This window comes from Delphinapterus leucas, chromosome 17 (assembly GCF_059928025.1).
Source record: "Delphinapterus leucas isolate spDelLeu-1000000601 "Yukka" chromosome 17, BTC_Dleu_Yukka2, whole genome shotgun sequence".
Lineage (NCBI taxonomy): Eukaryota > Metazoa > Chordata > Mammalia > Artiodactyla > Monodontidae > Delphinapterus > Delphinapterus leucas.
The window spans coordinates 77393346-77416933 of record NC_143145.1 but is presented as its reverse complement, the minus strand read 5'-3'; the positions used below and the strand labels follow the sequence as shown (position 1 = coordinate 77416933).

General features: G+C 38.5%; 1 protein-coding gene across 3 annotated transcripts in view; it reads left to right on the top strand.

Annotated features, from left to right (window-relative positions):
* The window catches only part of NKAIN3 (sodium/potassium transporting ATPase interacting 3), a 524566-nt gene that overhangs the window by 1818 nt on the left and 499160 nt on the right, over positions 1-23588 (top strand). The gene's annotated exons all lie outside the window — the stretch shown is intronic.

Sequence of the window (23588 nt, the reverse complement as noted above, 5' to 3'; positions counted from 1 at the left end):
TGCAGCAGATTTATCACTGTAGTTATGATTTCCTGAGCTGAGGTTGTAATACTTGTGATGGTGACGTGTTTGGTGTTTCATGTGTCAGCCTCGAATGCCTGCATTTTCCACATACACCTTCTCAACTGATAGAAATGCAAGTTACTCGTCAAAGCTCATCTCAGAATTCCACCTTCTCTATGGAGTCTTCCTTGGTGCTCCAGGTAAAGACCAATCCCTTCTCTTCCTTTAATTGCACGGTAGGTTGCTTTTTCCTCTGTTAGAACACATTTCATCCTCTTATGTTATTTTAGTGATTTCCACATTACTAGACCGTAAGCAGCCTGAGCATAAGGATCAAACACTGTTCATCTTTGTAAACCCTGCGAGTCCTTAGAAGAGCTCGTATTAGGAGAGAAAACATACAGCTGAATGGATGATGGTAATTAACAGTTGCGATCCATACCGGGTTTTTGCATGAACACTATTTTATTTTACCCCTAAAACTGTCCTCTGAGGAAGGCACCCAGTTCACAAGTTTACAGATGAGACAGCTAATGCTTGAAGAGTTAAACACCTTCTTCAGCTCAATAGGTTTTGGATGGTAGAGACAGCCGGGTGATGGTAAACGCTTAATAATTGGATCTCGGACAAAACAAAACATATATGTATATTTTACGTTGTTACATAATACATTATAAATCTTACTATATATAAGGATGTGTAGCAGTCACTTTGACAAATAATAATAATAAAATACGCAGTACTCTTTATTGTAAATTCTACATAACCGATTAATTCTGGCAGAATCTCTTTAGTTTGATTAACTTGATGGACTCTTGGTTCTGTAGTTCTGACATAAATGCTGGTTAATATTTTTATTTCCTTTGAGGAGGAATAAGAAGGTGAAACCAGGAAGTTGGTATTGTAACTTCACTCCATCGATGACATGATATTGATTCGAACCCAGGTGGAATTCTAGACTGCCCCCCCCATAGCCCGAGGCCAAGGAGGGGCAGAAGAGGCAGGCAACTCCTGATTGGTAGGCAGCAGGTTTAATTTGCAAGAGAATTTACAACACTTGTCTTGGAAGGGCTGCAAGATGAGTTGCTCTCCGCCCCCACCCACAGCAGCCAGAATCTTCAGTTTATTTAGAGGCCTTTTTGGGTTCAGTCATGTCTACCGTCCAGATGGTCTCAACAACACATTGCTCTGTACAGGCTGCATCCTTGAAACAAGCCCGACTGAGGGAATGGTGGGCAGGACATATATTCGAAGACTGGGAGGGAGTGGGGAGCCTCTCATTGCCCGGTTCCAGCTCGAGGGTCAACTGGAAGTCAGGTCCTCTCCATGACCTCCTCCAACATATGAACAGATTCTTTGCAGAATTGGGTAATAGTTTTCAAGTACTGGAAAATTATTTCCTCAATTTTTTTTTTTAAATTTAACTATAGGTGATTTACAGTACTGTGTTAGTTTCAGGTGTACAGCTTCAGATTCTTTTCCATTATAGGTTATTACAAGGTATTGAATATAGTTCCCTATGCTGCAGTAAATCCTTGCTGTTTATCTATTTTATATATATTAGTGTGTATCTGTTAATCCCAAACTCCTCTAATTTATCCCTCCTCCTCCCCTGCCCCCTTTGGTAACCATAAGTTTGTTTTCTATGTCTGTCTCTGTTTTGTAAATAAGTTGATTTGTATTATTTTTTTAGATTCCATGTATAAGTGATATCATATAATATTTGTCTTTGTCTGACTTCACTTAGTGTGACGATCTCTAGGTCCATCCATGTTGCTGCAAATGGCAATATTTTATTCTTTTTTATGGCTGAGTAATATTCCATTGTGTATATGTACCACATCTTCTTTATCCATTCATCTGTCGATGGATACTTGGGCTGCTTCCATGTCTTGGCTATTGTAAATAGGACTGCTGTGAACATTGGGGTGCATGTATCTTTTCGAATTAGAGTTTTCATTTTTTCTGGATATATGCCCACCAATGGGATTGATGGATCATATGGTAAATCTATTATTATTTTTTTAAGGAACCTCCATACTGTTCTCCATAGCGGCTGTACCAATTTACATTCCCACCAACAGTGTAGCAGGATCCCTTTTCTCCACACCCTTTCCAGCTTTTATTATTTGTAGACTTTTTGATGATGGCCTTTCTGAACCATGTGAGGTGATACTTTGTTGTGGTTTTGATTTGCATTTCTCTGATAATTAGCGATGTAGAGCAGCTTTTCATGTGCCTATTGGCCATCTATATGTCTTCTTTAGAAAAATGTATATTTAGGTCTTCTGTACATTTTTTGGGGTTGCCTCAATTCTTTTGTGCTATTGGTAATATAATGACATGACACATTTTAGGTTGAATACACATTACTAGAAAAAAGTTTTCCATCACTTTTTTAGGTCTAGACGATCAACAAAACAATGTTATACCCTGATTTTTAGCATTTGCCAATTTCTTTGGTGTAAATACTCCCACCTTGGCCAAGTTGAAGTACAACATTACATAGCATTTCCATCATACAGATAAAATAAGCATAAATAACCTCAGAAGCATAGAAAAAGGAAGACAGTAAAATAATGAGGAAAGGATGTGTTTTAAATGTTTAGTCCCTCTGTTTTTAATACAATTTAAAGTTTTTATTATTTATTTTAAAATAATGGTTGTGTTTTACAACTGGCTCATAAAATCCTAAAAGTCTAACTTTCTGATCTGGTGTAAGCCTCCTCCAGCATGCCACTGGGTAGGACTCCCAGATCTCTTGTTGTTTCCACTGAAACCAGCTGTTATTATTTTCCCTTTCGTGTTTTTTTCTGCTCCCACCAACTGTTGGAAGATGGGGGTTATGAAGCAACAAATAAGTGTGGGTGTTGAGGGCAAATGGTATTCGGAGGACACATTTGCTGAAGAGAATCTACGTGCTGATGACTGAGTCACTGTGCGCACCATTAAAAGATGGTCCATTAACTCCTTCTTAAAGTTAAAGAAACAAATGAAAGGTTTTTATCATCTCATTCACACTTCATCCGACCTCCCTCCTCCCCAGATTGGTGATATAATTAGGGAGAATTTACCATTTTGAGGCTAGTGTATTTGGATGCGCTTTGGTTTGCAAAATCTCACTGTTCTTTCTACTTCCTTCACTGCACTGCTCTGGCCACCTCCCATGTTACTGTGCTTCTACCCTCGAGCACATTTGTGTGTTTGCCTCAGATGCCACATTCACGTTCTTAATTCTGCTAAATGAGCTTGGAGAGAATGTGAAAAGCGTGAGTGCATGCCTGTAGAAAACTGTGCAAAGTAAATCTTTTCTGAAAAAGCAGTTCATCACCAGGTAACAGATTCATCAAGTCACCCAAGAACTTTAGACACATTTTTGTGAGGCTACTTTTGATTTTTCTTGTTTCAGAATAACATGTATTTTATTATTATATACGTGTGAAACACTTGATCATATGCTTTTATTAAATTGTTTTTGGTTGCCACATTTAAATGAGTCTTAATGGCATGTTTTTCAGTCTAAAATTTCTTCCACGTGCATTTCTGAGCCACTTTCTCAGAATGGCCTCAGTGAAATGTTGAACTTAGCTTGGCAGGGATTGCCCCCACAGAGCTTTAGATGTCTTCTCAACATCACAGGGGCAACTTTGTCTCCGAATATGGTTATTACCAGGGGAGATTTATTGCACCTTGCATCACTTTATGGACAGGTTACCACCATATTCCTATGAGGCCTAAAAATCGCAAACTCTTACTTTACATATCTACAGTAACAGAAATCTTTAGAGGATTTATAGAAAACAAGCAGCTCTTAACACCTAGATGGACTCTGTTTTTATTTTAGAGAACATCCTGTCAAATGAAATAAAACCAGTAATTTTTTTCTCACTGTGAAAACCAGTTAACTGTCTCTCCACTCCACATTCAAACCATCTTGTGATCACCTGTGACACTATGATGCTGAGATAAAATGTGTTGAGAGGGGTCTGAATGATGGTGGTGTAGTTGTGGTAACATGTTTTTAAGCAAAGTTTTATGAAGGGTACCCCTCACTTATAGATATCTGGCGGTAGATGCAGACACATTTATTTTACTACGTAGATGTACTGGTGCTTTTGTTTTAAGATGTTTTTAATTTTAATAGCTTTTTCTCTTCTCCTGAAAAATATAATTTGTAATCATTTAGTTTCTATTCTTTTTCTATATTTAAATACTCTGGTTCATCTTATGAAACTTAGAAAAAGAGAAATTAAAATTTCGGCTAATAATGAGACTTTAGTTTTGACGTGATTGGTGTTGAAACCATTACAATATTCTGCATGAGCCAATTTTCTACAAATCCAAATCCATTTACAGCTCTCTTGTTATTTAAGTGTACAGAGTATTGAATTTGCTTAAGAAATGTTATATTCTTATAGTCTTATGGGTTGAATTGTGTTCCCCCCAAATTCTTGTGTTGAAGTCCTAACCCCCAATAACTCAGAACCTGACCTTCTATGGAAGAAGGACAATTGCAGGTGTAATTAGTTGAGTATCCTTATATAAAAGGGAAATGTGGACACAGGCATGCACACATGAAGAATGCCATGTGACAGGAAGAACAGGGTGATACTTGCACAAGCCAAGAAAAGCCAGAGGTTGCCAGCGAACCACCAGAAGCTGGGCGAGAGGAATGGAACAGGTTTTCTCTCAAAGCACTCAGAAGGAAACAACCTTGCCAACACCTTCATATTAAACTTCTAGCCTCCAGAACTGTAATACAATAGAATTTCTGTGTTTTAAGCCACTCAGTCTGTGCTCCTTGTTTATAGCAGCCCTTAGCAAACTTTCTTTGTGTTTATCTCTTTGTGCCCATGCTGTTTCTTTTACTGGATTTCAAGTCCACAAGTGGCAAAGACTGATTTACTCACAGAATTTTACACTACACCCTGCAAAGGGTGAGCACTCAGTAAATACTTGGAGAATAAATTCATGCATAAATGAATAGCTAAACTTCATTGAGTTTTTTTTTTTTTTTTTTCTGTGCCGGGCATTGCTGTAGATACTTTTGAAATCATGTAGTTCTCACAACCATTCGTTTTGGAGATTTAGAAATTGAGGTAGAGAGTTTCAGTGACATGCCCAAGACTGTCCAGCTGGTAGACTGGAACCAGAGTTCAGATTTGAATCTGCACTCGCTCTACTGTGTTCTTTGCTTCCTGTACTTGAAATAATCAACACCATTCAACCATTATTCATAGAGTCCCAAGCACTGGGTATACAGGTGTGAGCTATTCAGATGTAGGCCTGCTCTTTTGGAGTTTATATGTGAGGGCAGAAGGGCTGCCAATAACTATGTAAACAAAGATTACCTAATTACAAGTATGAAGTGCCATTAAGGAGATGAAAGTGTAATATACACAGAGAAGTAGGGCGGGGTCGTCTTCGCTGGGGTGATCAGGAAGACTTCTCAGTCCTGCAGAGGGTGCGGAACCATTCTAAGGAGAGGAAACCAAATGTGCAAAGCCTCCAGTTTTGAAAGAGCCTTGAACGTTTCTAGATGTGACCGGAGTCTGGTGTGGCGAGGGCACAGAATGAGATGGGGTGCACGCGGTGAGATGGCATTGGACACCTGTGGTGGCACTGGACTTCATTCAAAGAGCAATGGGGATCCACTGGAGCATCTTAAGCAGAGTCCTGGCGTCCAGTGCCTTGTGTTTCAAAATGCTCTCATTGCTGAGTAGAGAATAGACTAGAAAGAAACAAGAGAAGAAACGGCAGCCAGGATCTTCTTCTGTTATTCTGAGCAAGGGAGAATTTGAATCAGACACATGCGGGAATTCGAATCAGGACAGATGGGGGAAAGGATGGACTTGGGACATGATTTAGGAGTAAAAGCCTAGGACTTGCTGAGGGGTTGACCCGCACATTTTGTGTAACAGACTTGAAGTGCTTTTTACTGAAAGTGGGGAAATTGGGTGTTGTGGGTGTGAAGGTGGAGCCAGGAGTGTTTGGAGACACAAGGGTTCTGTTTGAGACACTTTAAGATTCTGACACCTAAGGCCAAGTAGCTGTCAGGTCTCTGAGCTTGAAACTCAGAGGACAACTTTGGACCAAATATTCAGACTTGGGCACCATGTCCAATACTGGTATTTAAAGCCTTGGAGGAGATCAGTCAAGAGAGAGAGCATACAGGGAGATCAGCTCGGTGCTTTGTGACCACCTAGAGGGGTGGGATAGGGAGGGTGGGAGGAAGACGCAAGAGGGAGGAGATATGGGGACATACGTACATGTATAGCTGATTCACTTTGTTATACAGCAGAAACTAACACAACATTGTAAAGCAGTAATACTCCAGTAAAGATGTTAAAAAAAAAAAAAGAATAAAAAAGAGAGAGAGAGCATAAAAATAGATGAGAACAGGATGGAAACCAGGACTCAAAGTGGTAAAACTGAGAAAATGCACAAAGTTCACTGAAATGGGAATATTTATATATACTTGTGTTATTTTATTCTTCGTAAAATATCAAGTGCTATTGATTTTTTTAAAAAAATGGTCCCCAGTTTTAATGAAATCATTTTCATTCTGGTCACTTCCATGTGGACTTTTGTTTTCCCTCTAAGAGGATAATCCTGATCACAAGATGTTGAAAAATAAATCGCTTTCTCTCCCCAGAACTTCGATAGGACTTTTTCTATTTTAAAAAATGAGCTGCTCTGTCCATATTTTTTCACCTTTCTCTCACCAATTTTACAACGTATACTTTAGGTCTCCAGAAACATTTGAACAGTTATCCAGATTATATAAAGGAAGAATTCCAAATGTAAGCCTAAGAAATTTTGAGTTAATAGTACTTAAGATTTTGGCATTAGAGACATACTAATATAAACTTTGCAGTTTCTTTGCAAACGTTTGTATATGTGAGCAGAAAATAAAGCAGATATATTTGTGTATATTTTGACAATTTTCCTAAGCATATGTTTTCATCAGGTGAAGTACATCTTGCATTCAAAGCAGGATTTCAAGTGCTTAACAAAAATTACTCATTAAAGATAAAAATAAAAATCAGAACAGAAAACAGAAAATTTGAGGGCTTTCACCACAAGATGACAAACCACAGAAGCATCTACCTTCCCTTCTTCCCAAGGTCCCAGTGAATGAAGCAGCAATAGTGCTGGGAAGAAAAATGGAACAAACAGATGACCAGCCAAATGGAGGGACCTGGGAAGATAAGAAGCAGAGCGTATTTGATCAGAGCATTAATAGAAGGCTGTGTGTGGCACCCAGGTGTGGTGTGTTAGGCAGAGATCCAACACTTGATCCGCTTGCTGGGAGGGGCACCCTGGCACGGGACTGGAGACTTGGGTGCCTTGTAGTGTTGCATTTTGAAAGTTAGGTGTCTAATATCATTGTGGAGATACTATGGAATAGGAGAATAAATGTTATCAATCATTCTGAAAGCGAAGCTGATAGGCAAGTTAACATTTATAGTAATTTAGACAAAAAATGAGAAGGTTAAAAAGAAAACCACAAATGATTATCTTTTTAATTGCTTGTTTTGATTTTCTTGTAAAACTTATGTTACACTGCAAAGAAATTTTAACATTAATTTTGGAAAAAGATTTTTCAAACAATTTTGAAGACATTTCGAATGTCAATTTTAGGGAGACTATTTGACAAATACTTGATAAGGTTAAAGCGAACCTTCTTTCTTAGGTGCATCAAAAATTCATGCTTTTAATCCCCATTAACACTAATTGATGTTACTGTGTGTGAATCTTCATGCATTTACAACAGAATGTAACATTAGACTAAAAGATGACACTTTGTCTGTCAATGATTGGTATTCAAAATGCCAGTTAAATGGTAGAACAAGCAAATAGCACAAACTTTCTGATTTACATTTTTAATTTGATATATTTGGCAGATACTAAAATAAAACAGGAGATAGGCCCTAAATGTCCTTTAATGGAACATTCCTTTTTTATTATTAATTTTTATTGGAGTAGAGTTGCTTTACAATGTTGTGTTAGTTTCTGCTGTACAGCAAAGTGAATCAGTTACACATATACATATATCCACTCTTTTTTAGATTCTACATAGGTCTAGGTAGAGGATTGGAGAATAGATATTTTAAGATGGGCATAGTAAAAAAAAAATCTGGGGAAATCCTTGAGTCTTGCTTAGTCACGGAGTTAGGGAAGGTGAAATCCTTGAACTAGCAGATTGCTATTCTGTTGGACTCTTGTAAGAGCATCCCCAGTTCCTAGATTTGGAGGAGAAGCATCTGTCTATTGGGACGGGAGATGAGGCTGAAGGCCGGTGGGCAGCCGGGGTGGGGATACTGACAAGGGCTCTGATTGCAAGAATTAGACGGTCCTTTGTTAAATGAAGGGAGGGCAAGATCGTGCCAATGTTAATGATCTTGTTCTGTTTTTCTAGGTTTATTTCTTTTTTTTTTTTTTTCTTTTCTGCCTAGAGGACCACTCCTTAGAAAATGGCTTTGCTGATTAATTATATTCCTGAATCATTAAGTAGGATTAAATGTTTGAGTTTCTTCTCTCCACTCTGTCCACAGGTACTCGTGTTAAGAATGGTTTCATACAGAGGCCTAGCTCCTTTATTAACAAGCGGTATTGGAATAGGTTTGTAGCAGTCAGATTCTCGTAAGAGATAAGAGCTCAATGGATGTGATGATAAGTCATAAATATATTTCTGACAGTTTCTCTCTATTGCAGTCATTAGAGACCATGGTTATACTTTGGTATTGATTCACATGTAGTATAATAAGTGCTTGCATGTGGGAAGCGCCAGGCTACAGAGGTTGATTGGTTAAATCTGTTAATTAAAGTACAAAGTGGAATGCTCTGCTCTCCAGTTGCGTTTCCTGTACTGATAACTAGCTGTGACTGATCATAATTACGATAATGGGAAATACAAAATTCTCGTTAATGGCAACTCGTTATCAATTTGTATTTAAAATATAAATTCTTGATGAGGGAGCTCTTTCAAATTATAATTTATGAAACGTATCATATCTTAGATTTGAGAGGTCTTTAAGAAATGATCTAGACCCGTCTTTAGCACTACAGCAGGTCAAAGCATGAATCTTCAATACCGAAGACCCTGCTGTCGATTCTTAAATATCTCTGAGAATGGACATTTTCACCAGTAGCCAAGCCCTCCTTATATTTTAACTGAATTTCTTGGGCTTCGATTTCTGTTCTCTCTTCTGTACATTTGCCTTTTATCTGCAGATGAAGGCAGTGATGTACTAGGGCCAGCTCGTACCAACCGGGGAGAATTTACTGCTATGTTTCCAGAAATTCTGTGAGCCACTTGTTAAATACAGCCTTTATTAAGCATTAGTTACATACATTTTAAATTATATTAAAATCCAAAGTAATAAATATCCCAGTCTCAGCCCTTCCTAGTTATTTTTACTGCATTGCACTGTTATTGGTGCTCCAGGGGTGATTTTACATCTATGGTGTCTGTGGGGTAGAAATTCTATGTAACAGTACGCTGCTAAGCATCGCCTTCCAACTCTGCATCCAGTGGCATCATATTGGTAGCTAAAAATCTATTATGGTGGAGGTGTTCATGTCATAAAGATACGCAAACTCCAATCAGGCCTTCCTCTCACTCCTCAGAGCGAGTCACTCATGATTTACCAGCCGCCACTGGGATGGGGCTTTCATCAGAAGAAAGCAGATTTTCTTCCTTGGACATACAGGAGCTGATTTATAAAGCCCTTAATGTAACTAATTAATGCGTGAATAGAAAGTGTATTTCCTAACCTAAATGTTTTATTTATTGCTTTTGAGTGCATCTGCAAAATTGTATAAACATAATGGAGAAGTTTTTATTTTCAAAAATTCCAGTATTAACTCCTTTTGTATAATAGCTTTCGGACCTCCCTAAACATTGGAGTTGATAACTGATTTGTGACTAAATGATCCAGAGTTGATCATCGTTTCACTTCTAGGTGACTGACTAGACTCTAGAATCCCACACTGAGAGGAAAGTCCTTTCTGCCTAATGGGTGTTGCTTGATTCCTGTGAGGGAAGAAGGACTTACGCCTACGCCCAGCTACCCCACTTGCCTACTTGTTGGTCCTCAAAGCTCCTTCCACGGGGATGTCAAGTAATCAGTGGCAGGAAGACCAACATACCCTCTTACACCATGTCTGGTTCTTCCAGGCTTGGGATGAGCTTCAGTTTTTCCATTGTCCCCACGTTGAAATACTAAATATTCAATCTTGCAGGAGGCTGTGAGAAGATGATTTATTTGAGAGCACACTAAAAGATATTTGGCTCATAAAATTTATTTTCTGAATTTTAAAAAGTTCCCTTGTTACAATATGGAATAAAATCCTATTGCCCCCTCAGTTCCCTTGTTTCATTCTTCCAGATATTAATATTTTTCCTATTTACAGATGAGAAAACTGAAATGTGGAGACATTATGCTGTATATTGAAATCATGTTAGGATATGGCTTAAGCCATCAGAAATGTAGAAAAGTGGATAACAAATTTTTGCGTGTGTTATCTTAAGACTGGATTAAAAGAGAGAGTTGTTTCTCTGGGCTCAAGCCAAACCTGTTGGAAAGAGTAGCTATTTAAGCAAGTAGTTTCTTTATGTAAAATGTGATTTTAAACTACGATCCAAGTGACTTAAGTAATAAGAAGTGGCATTGTAACTCTTTGAAGCAGCCTTCTTTATTCTTCCATTTCTGTTTGTAGAAGGTAGCTTTCCTCATGATGGATATGTATTTTTAGAGTCTCTCAGGAGGCACCCCAATTTATCCTGCAACAAAAGAATGAAAGGTAAGGTTTGTGCAGACCAAATATTCTACAGTTTGTGCATGCTCTACTTTCTTCAACAGATGAACCACTTCTGACAATGCTTTCACTGTCCAGATAGAATCTTCTAATACCATCGGGACCTCAACTAACAACTGTCCTCTCTCTCTCCATAAGACTTGAAGCTATGAATCCTTTTTGCTCTCTGATGGGAAACTCTTCCCTGGCCTGGGAGTGTGTGATTGTCAAAGATCTAAATACTGCATCATTGACTGAGTGTCTTGAATGCAGGGCCAATTAGGGGAGAGCATTAGATGAAGCCACTGAACCATTAGGAAGCCTGTGAAGGTTCCCTTACAGCCTTTTCATCTAAAACAGAACTGTGGTTGGCAATACAGACGGAGTTGTCCTCAGGGATCTGTCCTTCGCACACGGGGTTCTGTTGAAGCGTTTCACAAGAAGGAGACAACGCTTTGTAACATTTCACAGACTACATCATACAGAGGAACACTGGTCATCTATTATTAATATGTTAGTTTGACTAGTCCGAAAGTGTCTTTATACATACTTTTTTACTCCTTCACCACGGATGATACTTTTATTGGAGGGCAGAGGTTTTGGGGAATTTAAGATATAAATAATAGCTCGATTTTCTTTCAAGACAACACAAGTACAAAATATTGATTTTCTTAGTATATTTTTCTTTATTAATGACAAAGTAGTTTGGTAGTTAAAAATATGCATGGATTCGAATTCAAGATGCTTTACTTTTGTCCCATTATATTGAAGAAATAATATTATTTGCATATTTTAGAGGACTGTACCTAAGCTGAAGAGATAATTATATTTAAACATTTTCAGACATCTAAAGTTTATATTTCTTATATTTTTAGTCACCATAAAATTTAATTTGATTTTGCAATGTTGATTACTAATACCAATGAAAGGTTTAAAATGCCCTTTGGAGAATGGTAGTTAAAAGCTCTTTTTTATGAATAGAAGTACACTTCTTTAGTCAATATGTATTTTCCATTGTATTTAATTAGGAGGTAATGTGAAATTTAGATTTGGGTCCTACTTCACCTGCAATACCTATGTGCTTTCCGTGACCCAAAGCGAAAGGAAAAGCAATAGAGAACCGTTATCCCACAGGCATCACAATTACTGGTTAGCTTACTGGTTAGCTGCTGTGTAGCCGCGATTTTCTCCAAGGTGCTCAAATGAGTACAGGAGGCTCACCTTATGGGGGGGCGGGTCACAACCGGATGCAGGATTAGTGCTATAAGGACAACATTTAATGTGATATAACTGAACTCAAGATAGCAGCAGAAAGTTAGATGACATTAGAGATAGGCTGTCCAGACTGAAGTACGTGTGAGTGGAAAGATAGCAGCAAATCATGGCAAACTTCATAAGCTTCATCTCTAAGCCTGAGGAATAAAATCCGTAGACATTTCTGGGAGTTCCTGGTATTTGGACTTATTTTTTTTCTATCACATTCCAGTATAGGGGAAATGGTGTTTTTGACAGGATTAAACTACACACTCATGTATAAACTCCATTATGTGCAATAATAACAACTTGCAAGAAAGTCCTGGAGAGAAAGATGTGAACAGTAATAAACGACAGACAAAAGACGAATCCGCAGTGTAATATTCTTTAAGCAGTGAATTTTGAAATGCGTAAATGTAAGCATGATATGTAGCAATCCCGTCTTGTCAGCTTTGATCAGATATATTTAAGCCAAAGGATGTGATAGTTTCATATTTCTCAGTGAAATATTTTGAGAAATGTACAGTCCAGCTTAAAGGGAATGCTAATTTGGAAATAATTCAGGAGGAAAAATGAAGGAATTTGGACTGTTTAGCCTAATGGTGGGTTATTAGCATCACAAGGAACTGTTTCAGAATGTTGAACGGGAAGTCCCCTCCTCCCCCCAACCTCCTCCTGCTTCAGTCTGTGTTTCCTTCATCCCTGGAATCACTGTCTTACTCTGCCTATTCTGACCCACCTCAGTTACTGAGCCAATGTTGACAGTTAGAATAGTACGTATGTCGTCTTCAGCTCTTCAGTTCGTTGCCATTAAGTCTTTAAATCACATACATAAAACTCTTCTCAGAAGCACAAAGAATGAAAGATAATAATACAGCAAGATGACTGATTAGAGAAACTTGGACACCTTAGAAGAGTTGTTCCTCGTTCGTCCTTATCCACTTGATTCTCAAGCTTTCTTGGTGCTTCCCAAGATCTGACAACTGCTAACTCGTGCTTCTAGCCTATATAATTGCACGGGGCCTGTCCATATAATAAGACGCAGTTGATGTTAACTTACACCATATTTAGTTACATCTGTTACTTGTGCTTCCTGCATCAGTCTCTTACTACAGAGAAAGATGCAGACAGTGAGGCTGACATACCAACTTGCATCCCGGAGACCCTCCCTCTGCAGACCCCAGCTGCAGCTCTATCTGTTCAGCTGTCCGTTGTGACGGTAAAATTACAACTTACTGGTGTCTGTGCCGCTGCTCCTGTGACCACCATCTGCCTGTGTCATGCCATGAATTCTCTCCTCAGTTGTATTTTTGTGAGTGTGACATGCTTACGGAGGCTCTCAGAGGCCACCTGGAGCAGTGGTTTATGATCCGGCCTTTCCCACCCATGTAGCTGAGAAAGGAGCCGTGTGAAATTTCCAAAACGGCCACTTCCTTGACGTATGAGAAAGGTGCTATCAGAAACTTGCACCTTATGGCAGCAAACGGTGGATAAAACAGGTGCATAAAAGGTGCCATTACAGAAAATGAGTTTGACATTAATTTAGGTGTGCAAGTGATCAATTCTTAGCTGCCTACTTCCCAAATCATTGTTTACAGTTACTACCTGGAGCTTGAGAGTAGATGCGTGTTTCTTTCTACCACTCCATTCGCTTTTCTCTCCATAGTAAAACCATGGCGGTGACTATATAATTATTCTCTTCTACAAAATGGCAGGCGTGATCAAATTCTGTAAACACTTTTGTCTGAACAAGATGTGTTATGAAGTTTCCTGGAAGAAGACTTTGGAAATTGTTTCTATGATAATTTAAAGAATAGAATAGATTGAGGCTGCTTTTGTCTGAAAGGATAGATTCAGCCTCTATTAGTCAGTGTTCTCCAGAGAAATAGAACCACGATGATATGTAGACGTATATCCTATTATATGTGTATATGAGGAGATTTATTATAGGAATTGATTTATGTGATTATGGAGGCTGAGAAGTCCCCGCCTGCTGTCTGCAAGCTGGAAAACCAGGAGGGCTGATGTCCACGGGCGGGAGAAGATAGATGTTCCAGCTCAGACGGTGAGAGCAGATTCTCCCTCCCTCAGCCCTTTTGTTCTGTTCAGGTCAACCACAGATTGGATGGTGCCCGCCAGCATTCCTGAGGGCGAGCTTCTTTAGTCAGTCAGCTGATCCAAATGCTGATCTCTTGTTAGAGACACCCTCTTGGGCATGCCTAGAAATAAGGCTTTTTTCCAGTTTTACTGAGGATTAAATGACATACGTTACTGTCTAAGTTTAAGGTGTACAGCCTGGTGGTTTAATTGACATATATTGTGAAGCGATTGTAGCAGAAGGTTCAGCTAAATAGTCATCAGGTCATATAGATACAACATAAAGAAAAGAAAAAAAGAAAAGGAAAAAGGTGTTCTTCTTGTGATGGGAGCTCTTAGGATTGACTGTCTAAACAACTTTCCTGTATATCATACAGCGGTGTTTACTGTAGCCATCATGTTGTACTTTACACCCCTTGTACTTATCTACCTTATAACTGGAAGTTTGCCTTTTGACCACCTTCCTCCGATCCCCCTCAACCCTCCTCCACCGCTGGTAATCCCACATTTGACCTCTTTTTCTATCAGTTTGTTCGTTTTTTAGATTCCACACATAAGTGAGATCATACAGTATGTCTTTCTCTGTCTGACTTGTTTCACTTAACATAATACCCTCCAGGTCTGTCCATGTTGTTGCCGATGGTAAGATTTCCTCATTTCTTATGGCTGGAATATGTGTGTGTATATATATTAAAAAAACATGTAATATTATTATATGTAATATGTCTTATATAATATATAGAGTATATTTTGTGAGATATCTATAAAAACTTCTTTATTCATTCATCATTCATCCATCAGTGGACACTTGGGTTGTTTCCATGTCTTAGCTATTGTTAATAATGCTGCTGTGAACATTGTGAACATGGGGGTGCAGATATCCTTTTGAGTTTATGTTTTTGTTTCCTTTTAGATATATTCCCAGAAGTAGAATTGCTGGATCATGTGGTAGTTCTATTTTTAATTTTGGGGGGGAACCACCATATTGTTTTCCATAGTGGCTATACTAGTTTACGATCCCACCAACAGTGCATGAGGGTTCCTTTTTCTCCACATCCATACCAGTGTTTGTTATCTCTTGTCTTTTTGATGATGACCACTTTAACAGGTGTGAGGTGATAGCTCAGTGTGGTTTTAATTTGCATTTCCCTAATGACTAGTGATGTTGAGCATCTGTTGGCCTTTTGTACATCTTCTTTGGAAAAATGTCTATTCAGGTCCTTAGCTTATTTTTTAATTGGGTTAGTTGGGGTTTTTGTTTTGTTTTTGGCTGTTGAAGTGTATGTGTTTTTTTAATATATTTTGGATATTCATTCCTTATCAGACATATGGTTTGTAAATTTTTTTTCCATTTTGTAGATTGTCTTTTCACTTTGTTGATATTTCTTTTGCTGTGCAGAAGCTTTTTATTGATAGTTTGATACAGCTGCACTTGATTATGTTTGATTTTTTTGCTTGTGCTTTAGATGCTATAACCAAAAAGTCATTGCCAAGACCCATTTCAAGGAGTTTCATGGTTTCAGGTCTTACATTTAAGTCTTTAATGGATTTGGAGTTAATTTTTGTGAGTGGTGTAAGATAGGAGTCAAGTTTTATTCTTTTACATGTAAATATCCAGTTTTCCCAGCACCATTTATTGAAGAGATTGTATTTTCTCCATTGAGTATTCTTGGCTCCCTTGTCAAATATAAGTTGACCGTATATGCCTGTGTTTACTTCTGGGCTCTTCATTTTGTTTCATTGATTTGTTTGTCTGGTATTATGCTTGTACCATACGGTTTTGTTTACTGTAGCAATATAGTATAGCTTGAAATCAGGAAGTGTAATGCCTCCTGCTTTGTTCTTCCTTAGGATTTCTTTGACTATTCAAGGTCTTTTGTGGTTCCAAAGAAATTTTAGGAGTTTTTTGTTTTTCTATTTCTGTAGAAAATGCCTTTGGAACCTTGATAGGGATTGTATTGAATCTATACATGGCTTTGGTAGTATTGACATTTGAAGAATATTAATTCTTCCAGTCCATGAATGTGGGATGTCTTTTCGTTTATTTGTGTCTTCTTTGATTTTTTTTGAAAAATTTGTAGTTTTCAGAGTAGAGGTCTTTCACCTACTTGGTTAAATTTATTCCCAAGTATTTTATTATCTTTGATACTATTGTAAATGCTTTCTTTCTTTTTCACAAAATCCATTGTTAGTGTATAGAAATAGTATTGATTTTTGCATGTTAATTTTGTGTCTTGCAACTTTAGTGAATTCATTGATTAGATCTAACAGTTTTTTAGTTGAGTCTTTAAGATTTTTTCTATATAAGATTATGTCATCTGCAAATAGAGACAATTTTACTTCTTCTTTTTCAATTCTCAGCCTTTTATTTCTTTTTCTTGTCCAATTGCACAGCTAGGACTTCCAATACTGTGATGAATAGGAGCAGTGAGAGGGGGCACCCTGTTTTGTTCCTGATTTTACAGGAAAAGCTTTCAATTTTTCATGATTGAGTATGAGGTTAGCTGTGGGCTTGTTATATATGGCCTTTATTGTGTTGAGATATGTTCCTTCTGCGCCTTATTTTGTTAAGAGTTTTTTTTTTTTTTTATCCTGAATGGATGTTGAATTTTGTCAAATCCTTTTTCTGTGTTTGCTGAGATGATTGTATGATTCTTTTCTTTTATTCCATTAATGTGGTTTATCACATTGATTTGCATATGTTGAACCATCCTTGTGTCCCAAAGATAAATTCCATTTTATCATGGTGAATGGTCTTTTTAATGTGCTGCTGAATTTGGTTTGCAAGTATTTTATTGAGAATTTTTGCATTTGTATTCATCAGGGATATTGGCATGTAGTAGAAGTAATATTTTATCAACTCTCTGGGCATCCCTTAGTATAGTCAAATTAACACATAAAATAAACCATCACACATCAGTTGTTGGAAGCAGAAAAATAAACCATGCAGCTTTCAGTAAAATTGATAGACACACAATAGGTACCTGATACTTGCAAAGCAAATATTTTTCACATTTGTTTATTTTTATAATTGTACATTTGAAGTAGTCATTTCATTTAAGTATGATGCAGAACGTTTTTAATATTTTAATCATGTCTTTGAGCCAGTTCCCTTCTCTTATTCACACTTAAACTTGTAACTCTCGAAAGTAGAGTCTTTGGGAAGCTCTACATTGACTAAACTTTTTTTTTTTTTTTTTTTTTTGCGGTACACGGGCCTCTCACTGTTGTGGCCTCTCCCGTTGCGGAGCACAGGCTCCGGACGCGCAGGCCCAGCGGCTATGGCTCACGGGCCCAGCCGCTCCGCGGCATGTGGGATCTTCCCGGACCGGGGCACGAACCCGTGTCCCCTGCATTGGCAGGCGGACTCCCAACCACTGCGCCACCAGGGAAGCCCGACTAAACTTTTTTGATTGCATCAGGTGACTTCAGATTTGAAGGCACGAGGAAATTTCAAACAAGTCTGAACTTTTAATATTGGATGATGCCCTCTCAGTTTGGCTTGAGATTTTAAGGATCTGAAACTTAGTGGGTTCAAATATGTGATGTAATTCCTGCATTTATCATTTATGACTGCACTGAAAATAAACATCACCCCAAAGACATATTTCTCAGGATATTCCATGCCCCATAGAACTGATTTAGAATGAGTTCTTCTCTATTTGAAAGGGACCTTATTCTTTCTTTCTCTCCCTTCTCCCTCTCTCCCTTCATTCTTTGTTCACTCTTCTCTCTCTTTCATTCTGCCTTTCCTATCTTAATTTGTTTTCTACCTTCTATTAACTTTGTGTAGAGAAAAGTGAGTTTGAAAAGTTAATAATATGTTGCATAATAGCACATATTTTTCCTGAGTGCTAATTTTGAATATTTTATTCCCATTTGATATTCTTGTAGCACTTAAAATTAATTCACTTCCACCAACATGATTATTTGTGGGGCTTTTTGGAGCCTCATCACCACAGCAGGGAATTGTGACTAGATAGAACTGAACTAAATTTCAGAAACCATTATATTCATTCATTCATTCATTCACCATCCATCCATTCATTTGTTTGTGAATTTCTGCAAGGGTATTTAGTAAGGGCTAACCATGTATCCTGCATAGTGCCAGATACTGACTCAAGGGTACACATAGTCCTCCCTCAGTGGAGTGTGGCATGTATGATAACAAAACATAGTTTAGTCACAGTAAATGTCTGAAGCACAGAGGATTATCACTTGAGTAACTGTTATAATATATGGGGGAGATTTTTTGACTAATGCTTGTGGTAGGAGTGTGGTTAATAGTAACATTACCTATCCAAACGTTTGAAATCATTTTTCTTTACTACTGTCCAAACTGTATTTATGACTATCTATGAGATGAATTTAAAAATCAACCTTGGGGCTTCCCTGGTGGCGCAGTGGTTGAGAGTCCGCCTGCCGATGCAGGGGACACGGGTTCGTGCCCTGGTCCGGGAAGATCCCACATGCCGCGGAGCGGCTGGGCCCGTGAGCCATGGCCGCTGAGCCTGTGCGTCCGGAGCCTGTGCTCTGCAACAGGAGAGGCCACAACAGTGAGAGGCCCACGTACTGCAAAAAACAAAAAAAACGAACAAAAATCAACCTTGTTGTGAGAAGTTTATAGTCTCGTGACCAAAGACAATTAAGTAAATAGATAATGTCAATGTAATGTGCTGTGATACAGAACTAAGCCCTAGAAGCTCCGGGGTCCTGAGTGGGCATCTAACCCAGCCCGAGATGGGACTCAGGGACACTTTCTGGAACAGTGATATCGGCACAAAGTGTGAAGGATGGTGGCCTAGTGTCAACGAATTTGGATAAGATTAACTGATATAATCATGAGTAAGTAATTTATGCCCAGTTTTATTGTAGACAAAGTAGAAGGTCAAACCACGTGGCACATTAGCAGTATCTAAAATAATGAGAAGTATTAATAAAAATGGAGTTTTCTGGTGACAGAACAATCCACCTCACCTTCTTCAAGAGAGGGAATAACAAGATGTGCACATTAAAAAGCACGCCATTGCACCGGTGTGTCCCTGTCACACAGATGCTAAGGTTTGCTAAGGAGTTGGAGAGTCCCAGAAAGTGTCGCTAGGATCCTCAGAGGTGAGAAAGCAGGAAATACCAAGCAAGGGGCCCTGGACTCCAATCCTGATCTTCTGTAGGAGAGGGAGGCTCGTAGCATTTTAAGCAGAACAGTTAAGATTGTTTTATAAAACTCTAGAGGGAAAGTGTTACTTATTTGGGAAAGTGTTACTGAATTGGTTGACCGGACCAGCTTTGGAGTCATCAGATTCCCACAGTCATTAAGGAAACTGATGCTGAGAAGGGAACAGCACAAGCTTTATTCAACAGCCAAAGGATGGAGAAGCAGGAACCGAGTTTGCAAATAAACTTCTCAATCCAGTTCGGGTGGAGGCACCAAATATATAGTAGAGTCGAGGTAAAATGGAGGGAAGTGGACAGAGTCGGAGGAATATTTATGCGTTATCCAGTAACATGGGTGTGGTTTGGACCCAGAACTGATGCGGCTCTCCTTTTTAGTCTTTGTATGGGCTTTTCCAGCTGTTGTCATGGCAATTGTAAACTGTCATGGCGCTGGTGGATGTGTCACTTAGTCTTACAATGAGCTTATAATGAGGCTCAAGGTCTGCTGGAAGTCAAATCTGCTCTCTTGGGCCTAGTTGGTTCTAAACAGGTCTTGTTTTCTTCTCTTTGCAGATTCCTCCTGAAACTTAGATAAGAGTAACTGGGTTTCCATTAGAGGGAGAGGCAGGGGTATGATTCTGGGGCAATAGCCTTGGTAACAAGAGAGTTTCTACTATTGAAACAAATCTTAAAACTGCTAGTTTAGAAAGTGTGAAGTGGTTCTAGATTTATTAAAATCTAGATTTTAAAATTTATTTTTATTTATTAAAATTGTTAAATTTCTGTTTATTAAAATTCTTGCTAGGGATTTTCCAATTTAAAAATTAAGATGCTTCACTTCACCTTCTTGCTAAGTGATGACAAATCCCTCTAGAAATATACACACATATGAAATAAAAATGGTAATTTTAAATAGATTTTATCACAACTTCAGACACGCTCAAAGAGAAACATAGCATGAAAGAGTTAATCTTACATGCTGTGTCTTTTAAGGGGACACTTGAGGATTGTAGTACACATCCCACTTAAGAGTTGAAGTATCCAACTGCATCTATCATTGCCCTTGTACACAAACTATGTTTAAAGGAAGCATATTTTAACTATACTGTATTATTTTCAGAAGTATAACAACTCTGGTTTTTGAATTATAACAAGTAATAAATACAACGTGCTAATTGTGTTCCACAGTTGAAATCTTGGTTCATATAGATATGACTCCAAATTGTAGCAATAGAGCAAATCACTCAATTCGATTTTCCTACATAGCGTTTTTCTATACATGGAAAACTTACCCACTTTTTAAAAATAGATTCCTAAATCAGTAAACCCTGGTGAAGTTTTAGTGTTTTTAGATCAAATATTGGCAGTTTTGTATGTTTCTCCCCAGTTATTTGTCCTGATTCTGTTGGCAGATACTATGCTACATTCACATGAATATGCTTTATATTTGAAGATGGTTATCTTCTCTGAATTACTACTCTGGGCCAATATCCCATATTGCTATCATTCTTTGGTTTTTTTTTTTTATTATTTGTGTATATTTCCCCCTTTGTAGGAATGGAAAGGTCCGTGCCGTCCTTGTTTTTTTTTTTTTTTTTTTTTTGCGTTACGTGGGCCTGTCACTGTTGTGGCCTCTCCCGCTGCGGAGCACAGGCTCAGCGGCCATGGCTCACGGGCCCAGCCGCTCTGCGGCATGTGAGATCCTCCCGGACCGGGGCACGAACCCGTGTCCCCTACATCGACAGGCGGACTCTCAACCACTGCGCCACCAGGGAAGCCCATCATCCTTGTTTTTGTATTCTTCACCGTGCCTGTACTCTGATTTACGCACAGGAGTTGCTCAATAGATATATGTCGAATTTGGGTGAATGGGTTATTATATCTTCAGTATCGTCAGGTTGCTTTTGCTTGCAGGAAGCAACGCACCCAGGTAAAAATTGGTTAAACCGGTGCTACTCAAAATGTGATCCACAGACTGGTATCAATACATAAATTTCATTTCTGACCTGTGAGGAGCTAAGTAATTAAGTCAGCGTTTAGACCCATTTGTAGCAATTTGAATTTGTCCTGACATTCAAGTGGTTGACCATTATCTTAGGAATTTTTTATTGAATTTTAGAAAAGGTTTTATCCTCAACAGATTGAAAATTACAAAAACAAATGTCCTTTATTACAGAGTGTTTGAGAAGCACTGACTGTTTATTAATAAATCTCACGTAACAAGAAATCCAGAGAGAGCTCGCTGCTGGGGTCGGATTATCAGTTCAATAGCATTAGGGCTCTATGTGGTGTTTCTGGGATTCTCTTGGTCTTGTCTACTCTAGTTACATGTGCTTTCTGCAGTTCTAAGCCTCGTGCTTTCACGTGAAAATACTCAACTCAGGAAGGAAATGGGCAGATAGAAAAGAGCCTTTCCTCTTTCACAGCTCTCTTTTCATCTGGAAGGAAAATCTTTTCCAGATTTCTCTGCATATTTAATTGGGTCACCTGCCCTCTCTGGACCAATCAGTGCAATACTGTCATGGCCTAGTTCACCAAGACCCATCCTCCGGGTAGGACACCTCACTGCATGAGCAGAGCCAGAGTTCTGTTGACAAGAAGGACAAGAGAATGCTCTTCTGCGCCTTCCTCTGAAGACCTAAAATTATCAGAAAATGACATAACCACTGGCAACGTTGCAATAAGTAAGGAGGTATGATCATAGTTCAACTTTATAGACTATTATGCTCGGTATTTTATGTAGTTCTTTGTATTTCATACAACCACCTTGCATATAGCCAATGTTATCCCTAGTTTACAAATAGGGAAAATGAGATCTAGAGAAGCTAAGTATCTTGCCCAAGATCACATCACTGGGAGGTAAAACAGAGCTGAGAATCAAGCTCTGCATCATGAAGGTCTAGACCCGGGTTCTTTTTTTTTTTTTTTTTTTTTTTAAACATCTTTATTGGGGTATAATTGCTTTACAATGGTGTGTTAGTTTCTGCTTTATAACAAAGTGAATCAGCTATACATATACATATGTTCCCATATGTCTTCCCTCTTGCGTCTCCCTCCCTCCCACTCTCCCCATCCCACCCCTCCAGGCTGTCACAAAGCACCGAGCTAATATCCCTGTGCCTTGCGGCTGCTTCCCCCTAGCTATCTACCTTACTACGTTTGTTAGTGTGTATATGTCCATGACTCTCTCTCGCCCTGTCAAAGCTCACCCCTCCCCCTCCCCATATCCTCAAGTCCGTTCTCCAGTAGGTCTGCGTCTTTATTCCTGTCTTACCCCTAGGTTCTTCATGACATTTTTTTTTTTCCCCTTAAATTCCATATATGTGTGTTAGCATACGGTATTTGTCTTTTTCTTTCTGACTTACTTCACTCTGTATGACAGACTCTAGGTCTATCCATCTCATTACAAATAGCTCAATTTCATTTCTTTTTAAGGCTGAGTAATATTCCATTGTATATATGTGCCACATTTTCTTTATCCATTCATCCGATGATGGGCGCTTAGGTTGTTTCCATCTCCGGGCTATTGTAAATAGAGCTGCAATGAACATTTTGGTACATGACCCTTTTTGAATTTTGGTTTTCTCAGGGTATATGCCCAGTAGTGGGATTGCTGGGTCATATGGTAATTCTATTTGTAGTTTTTTAAGGAACCTCCATACTGTTCTCCATAGTGGCTGAACCAATTCACATTCCCACCAGCAGTGCAAGAGTGTTCCCTTTTCTCCACACCCTCTCCAGCATTTATTGTTTCTAGATTTTTTGATGATGGCCATTCTGACTGGTGTGAGATGATATCTCATTGTAGTTTTGATTTGCATTTCTCTAATGATGAATGATGTTGAGCATTCTTTCATGTGTTTGTTGGCATTCTGTATATCTTCTTTGGAGAAATGTCTATTTAGGTCTTCTGCCCATTTTTGGATTGGGTTGTTTGTTTTTTTGTTATTGAGCTGCATGAGCTGCTTGTAAATTTTGGAGATTAATCCTTTGTCATTTGCTTCATTTGCAAATATTTTCTCCCATTCTGAGGGTTGTCTTTTGGTCTTGATTATGGTTTCCTTTGCTGTGCAAAAGCTTTGAAGTTTCATTAGGTCCCATTTGTTTATTTTTGTTTTTATTTCCATTACTCTAGGAGGTGGGTCAGAAAGGATCTTGCTGTGATTTATGTCATAGAGTGTTCTGCCTATGTTTTCTTCTAAGAGTTTTATAGTTTCTGGCCTTACATTTAGGTCTTTAATCCATTTTGAGCTTATTTTTGTGTATGGTGTTAGGGA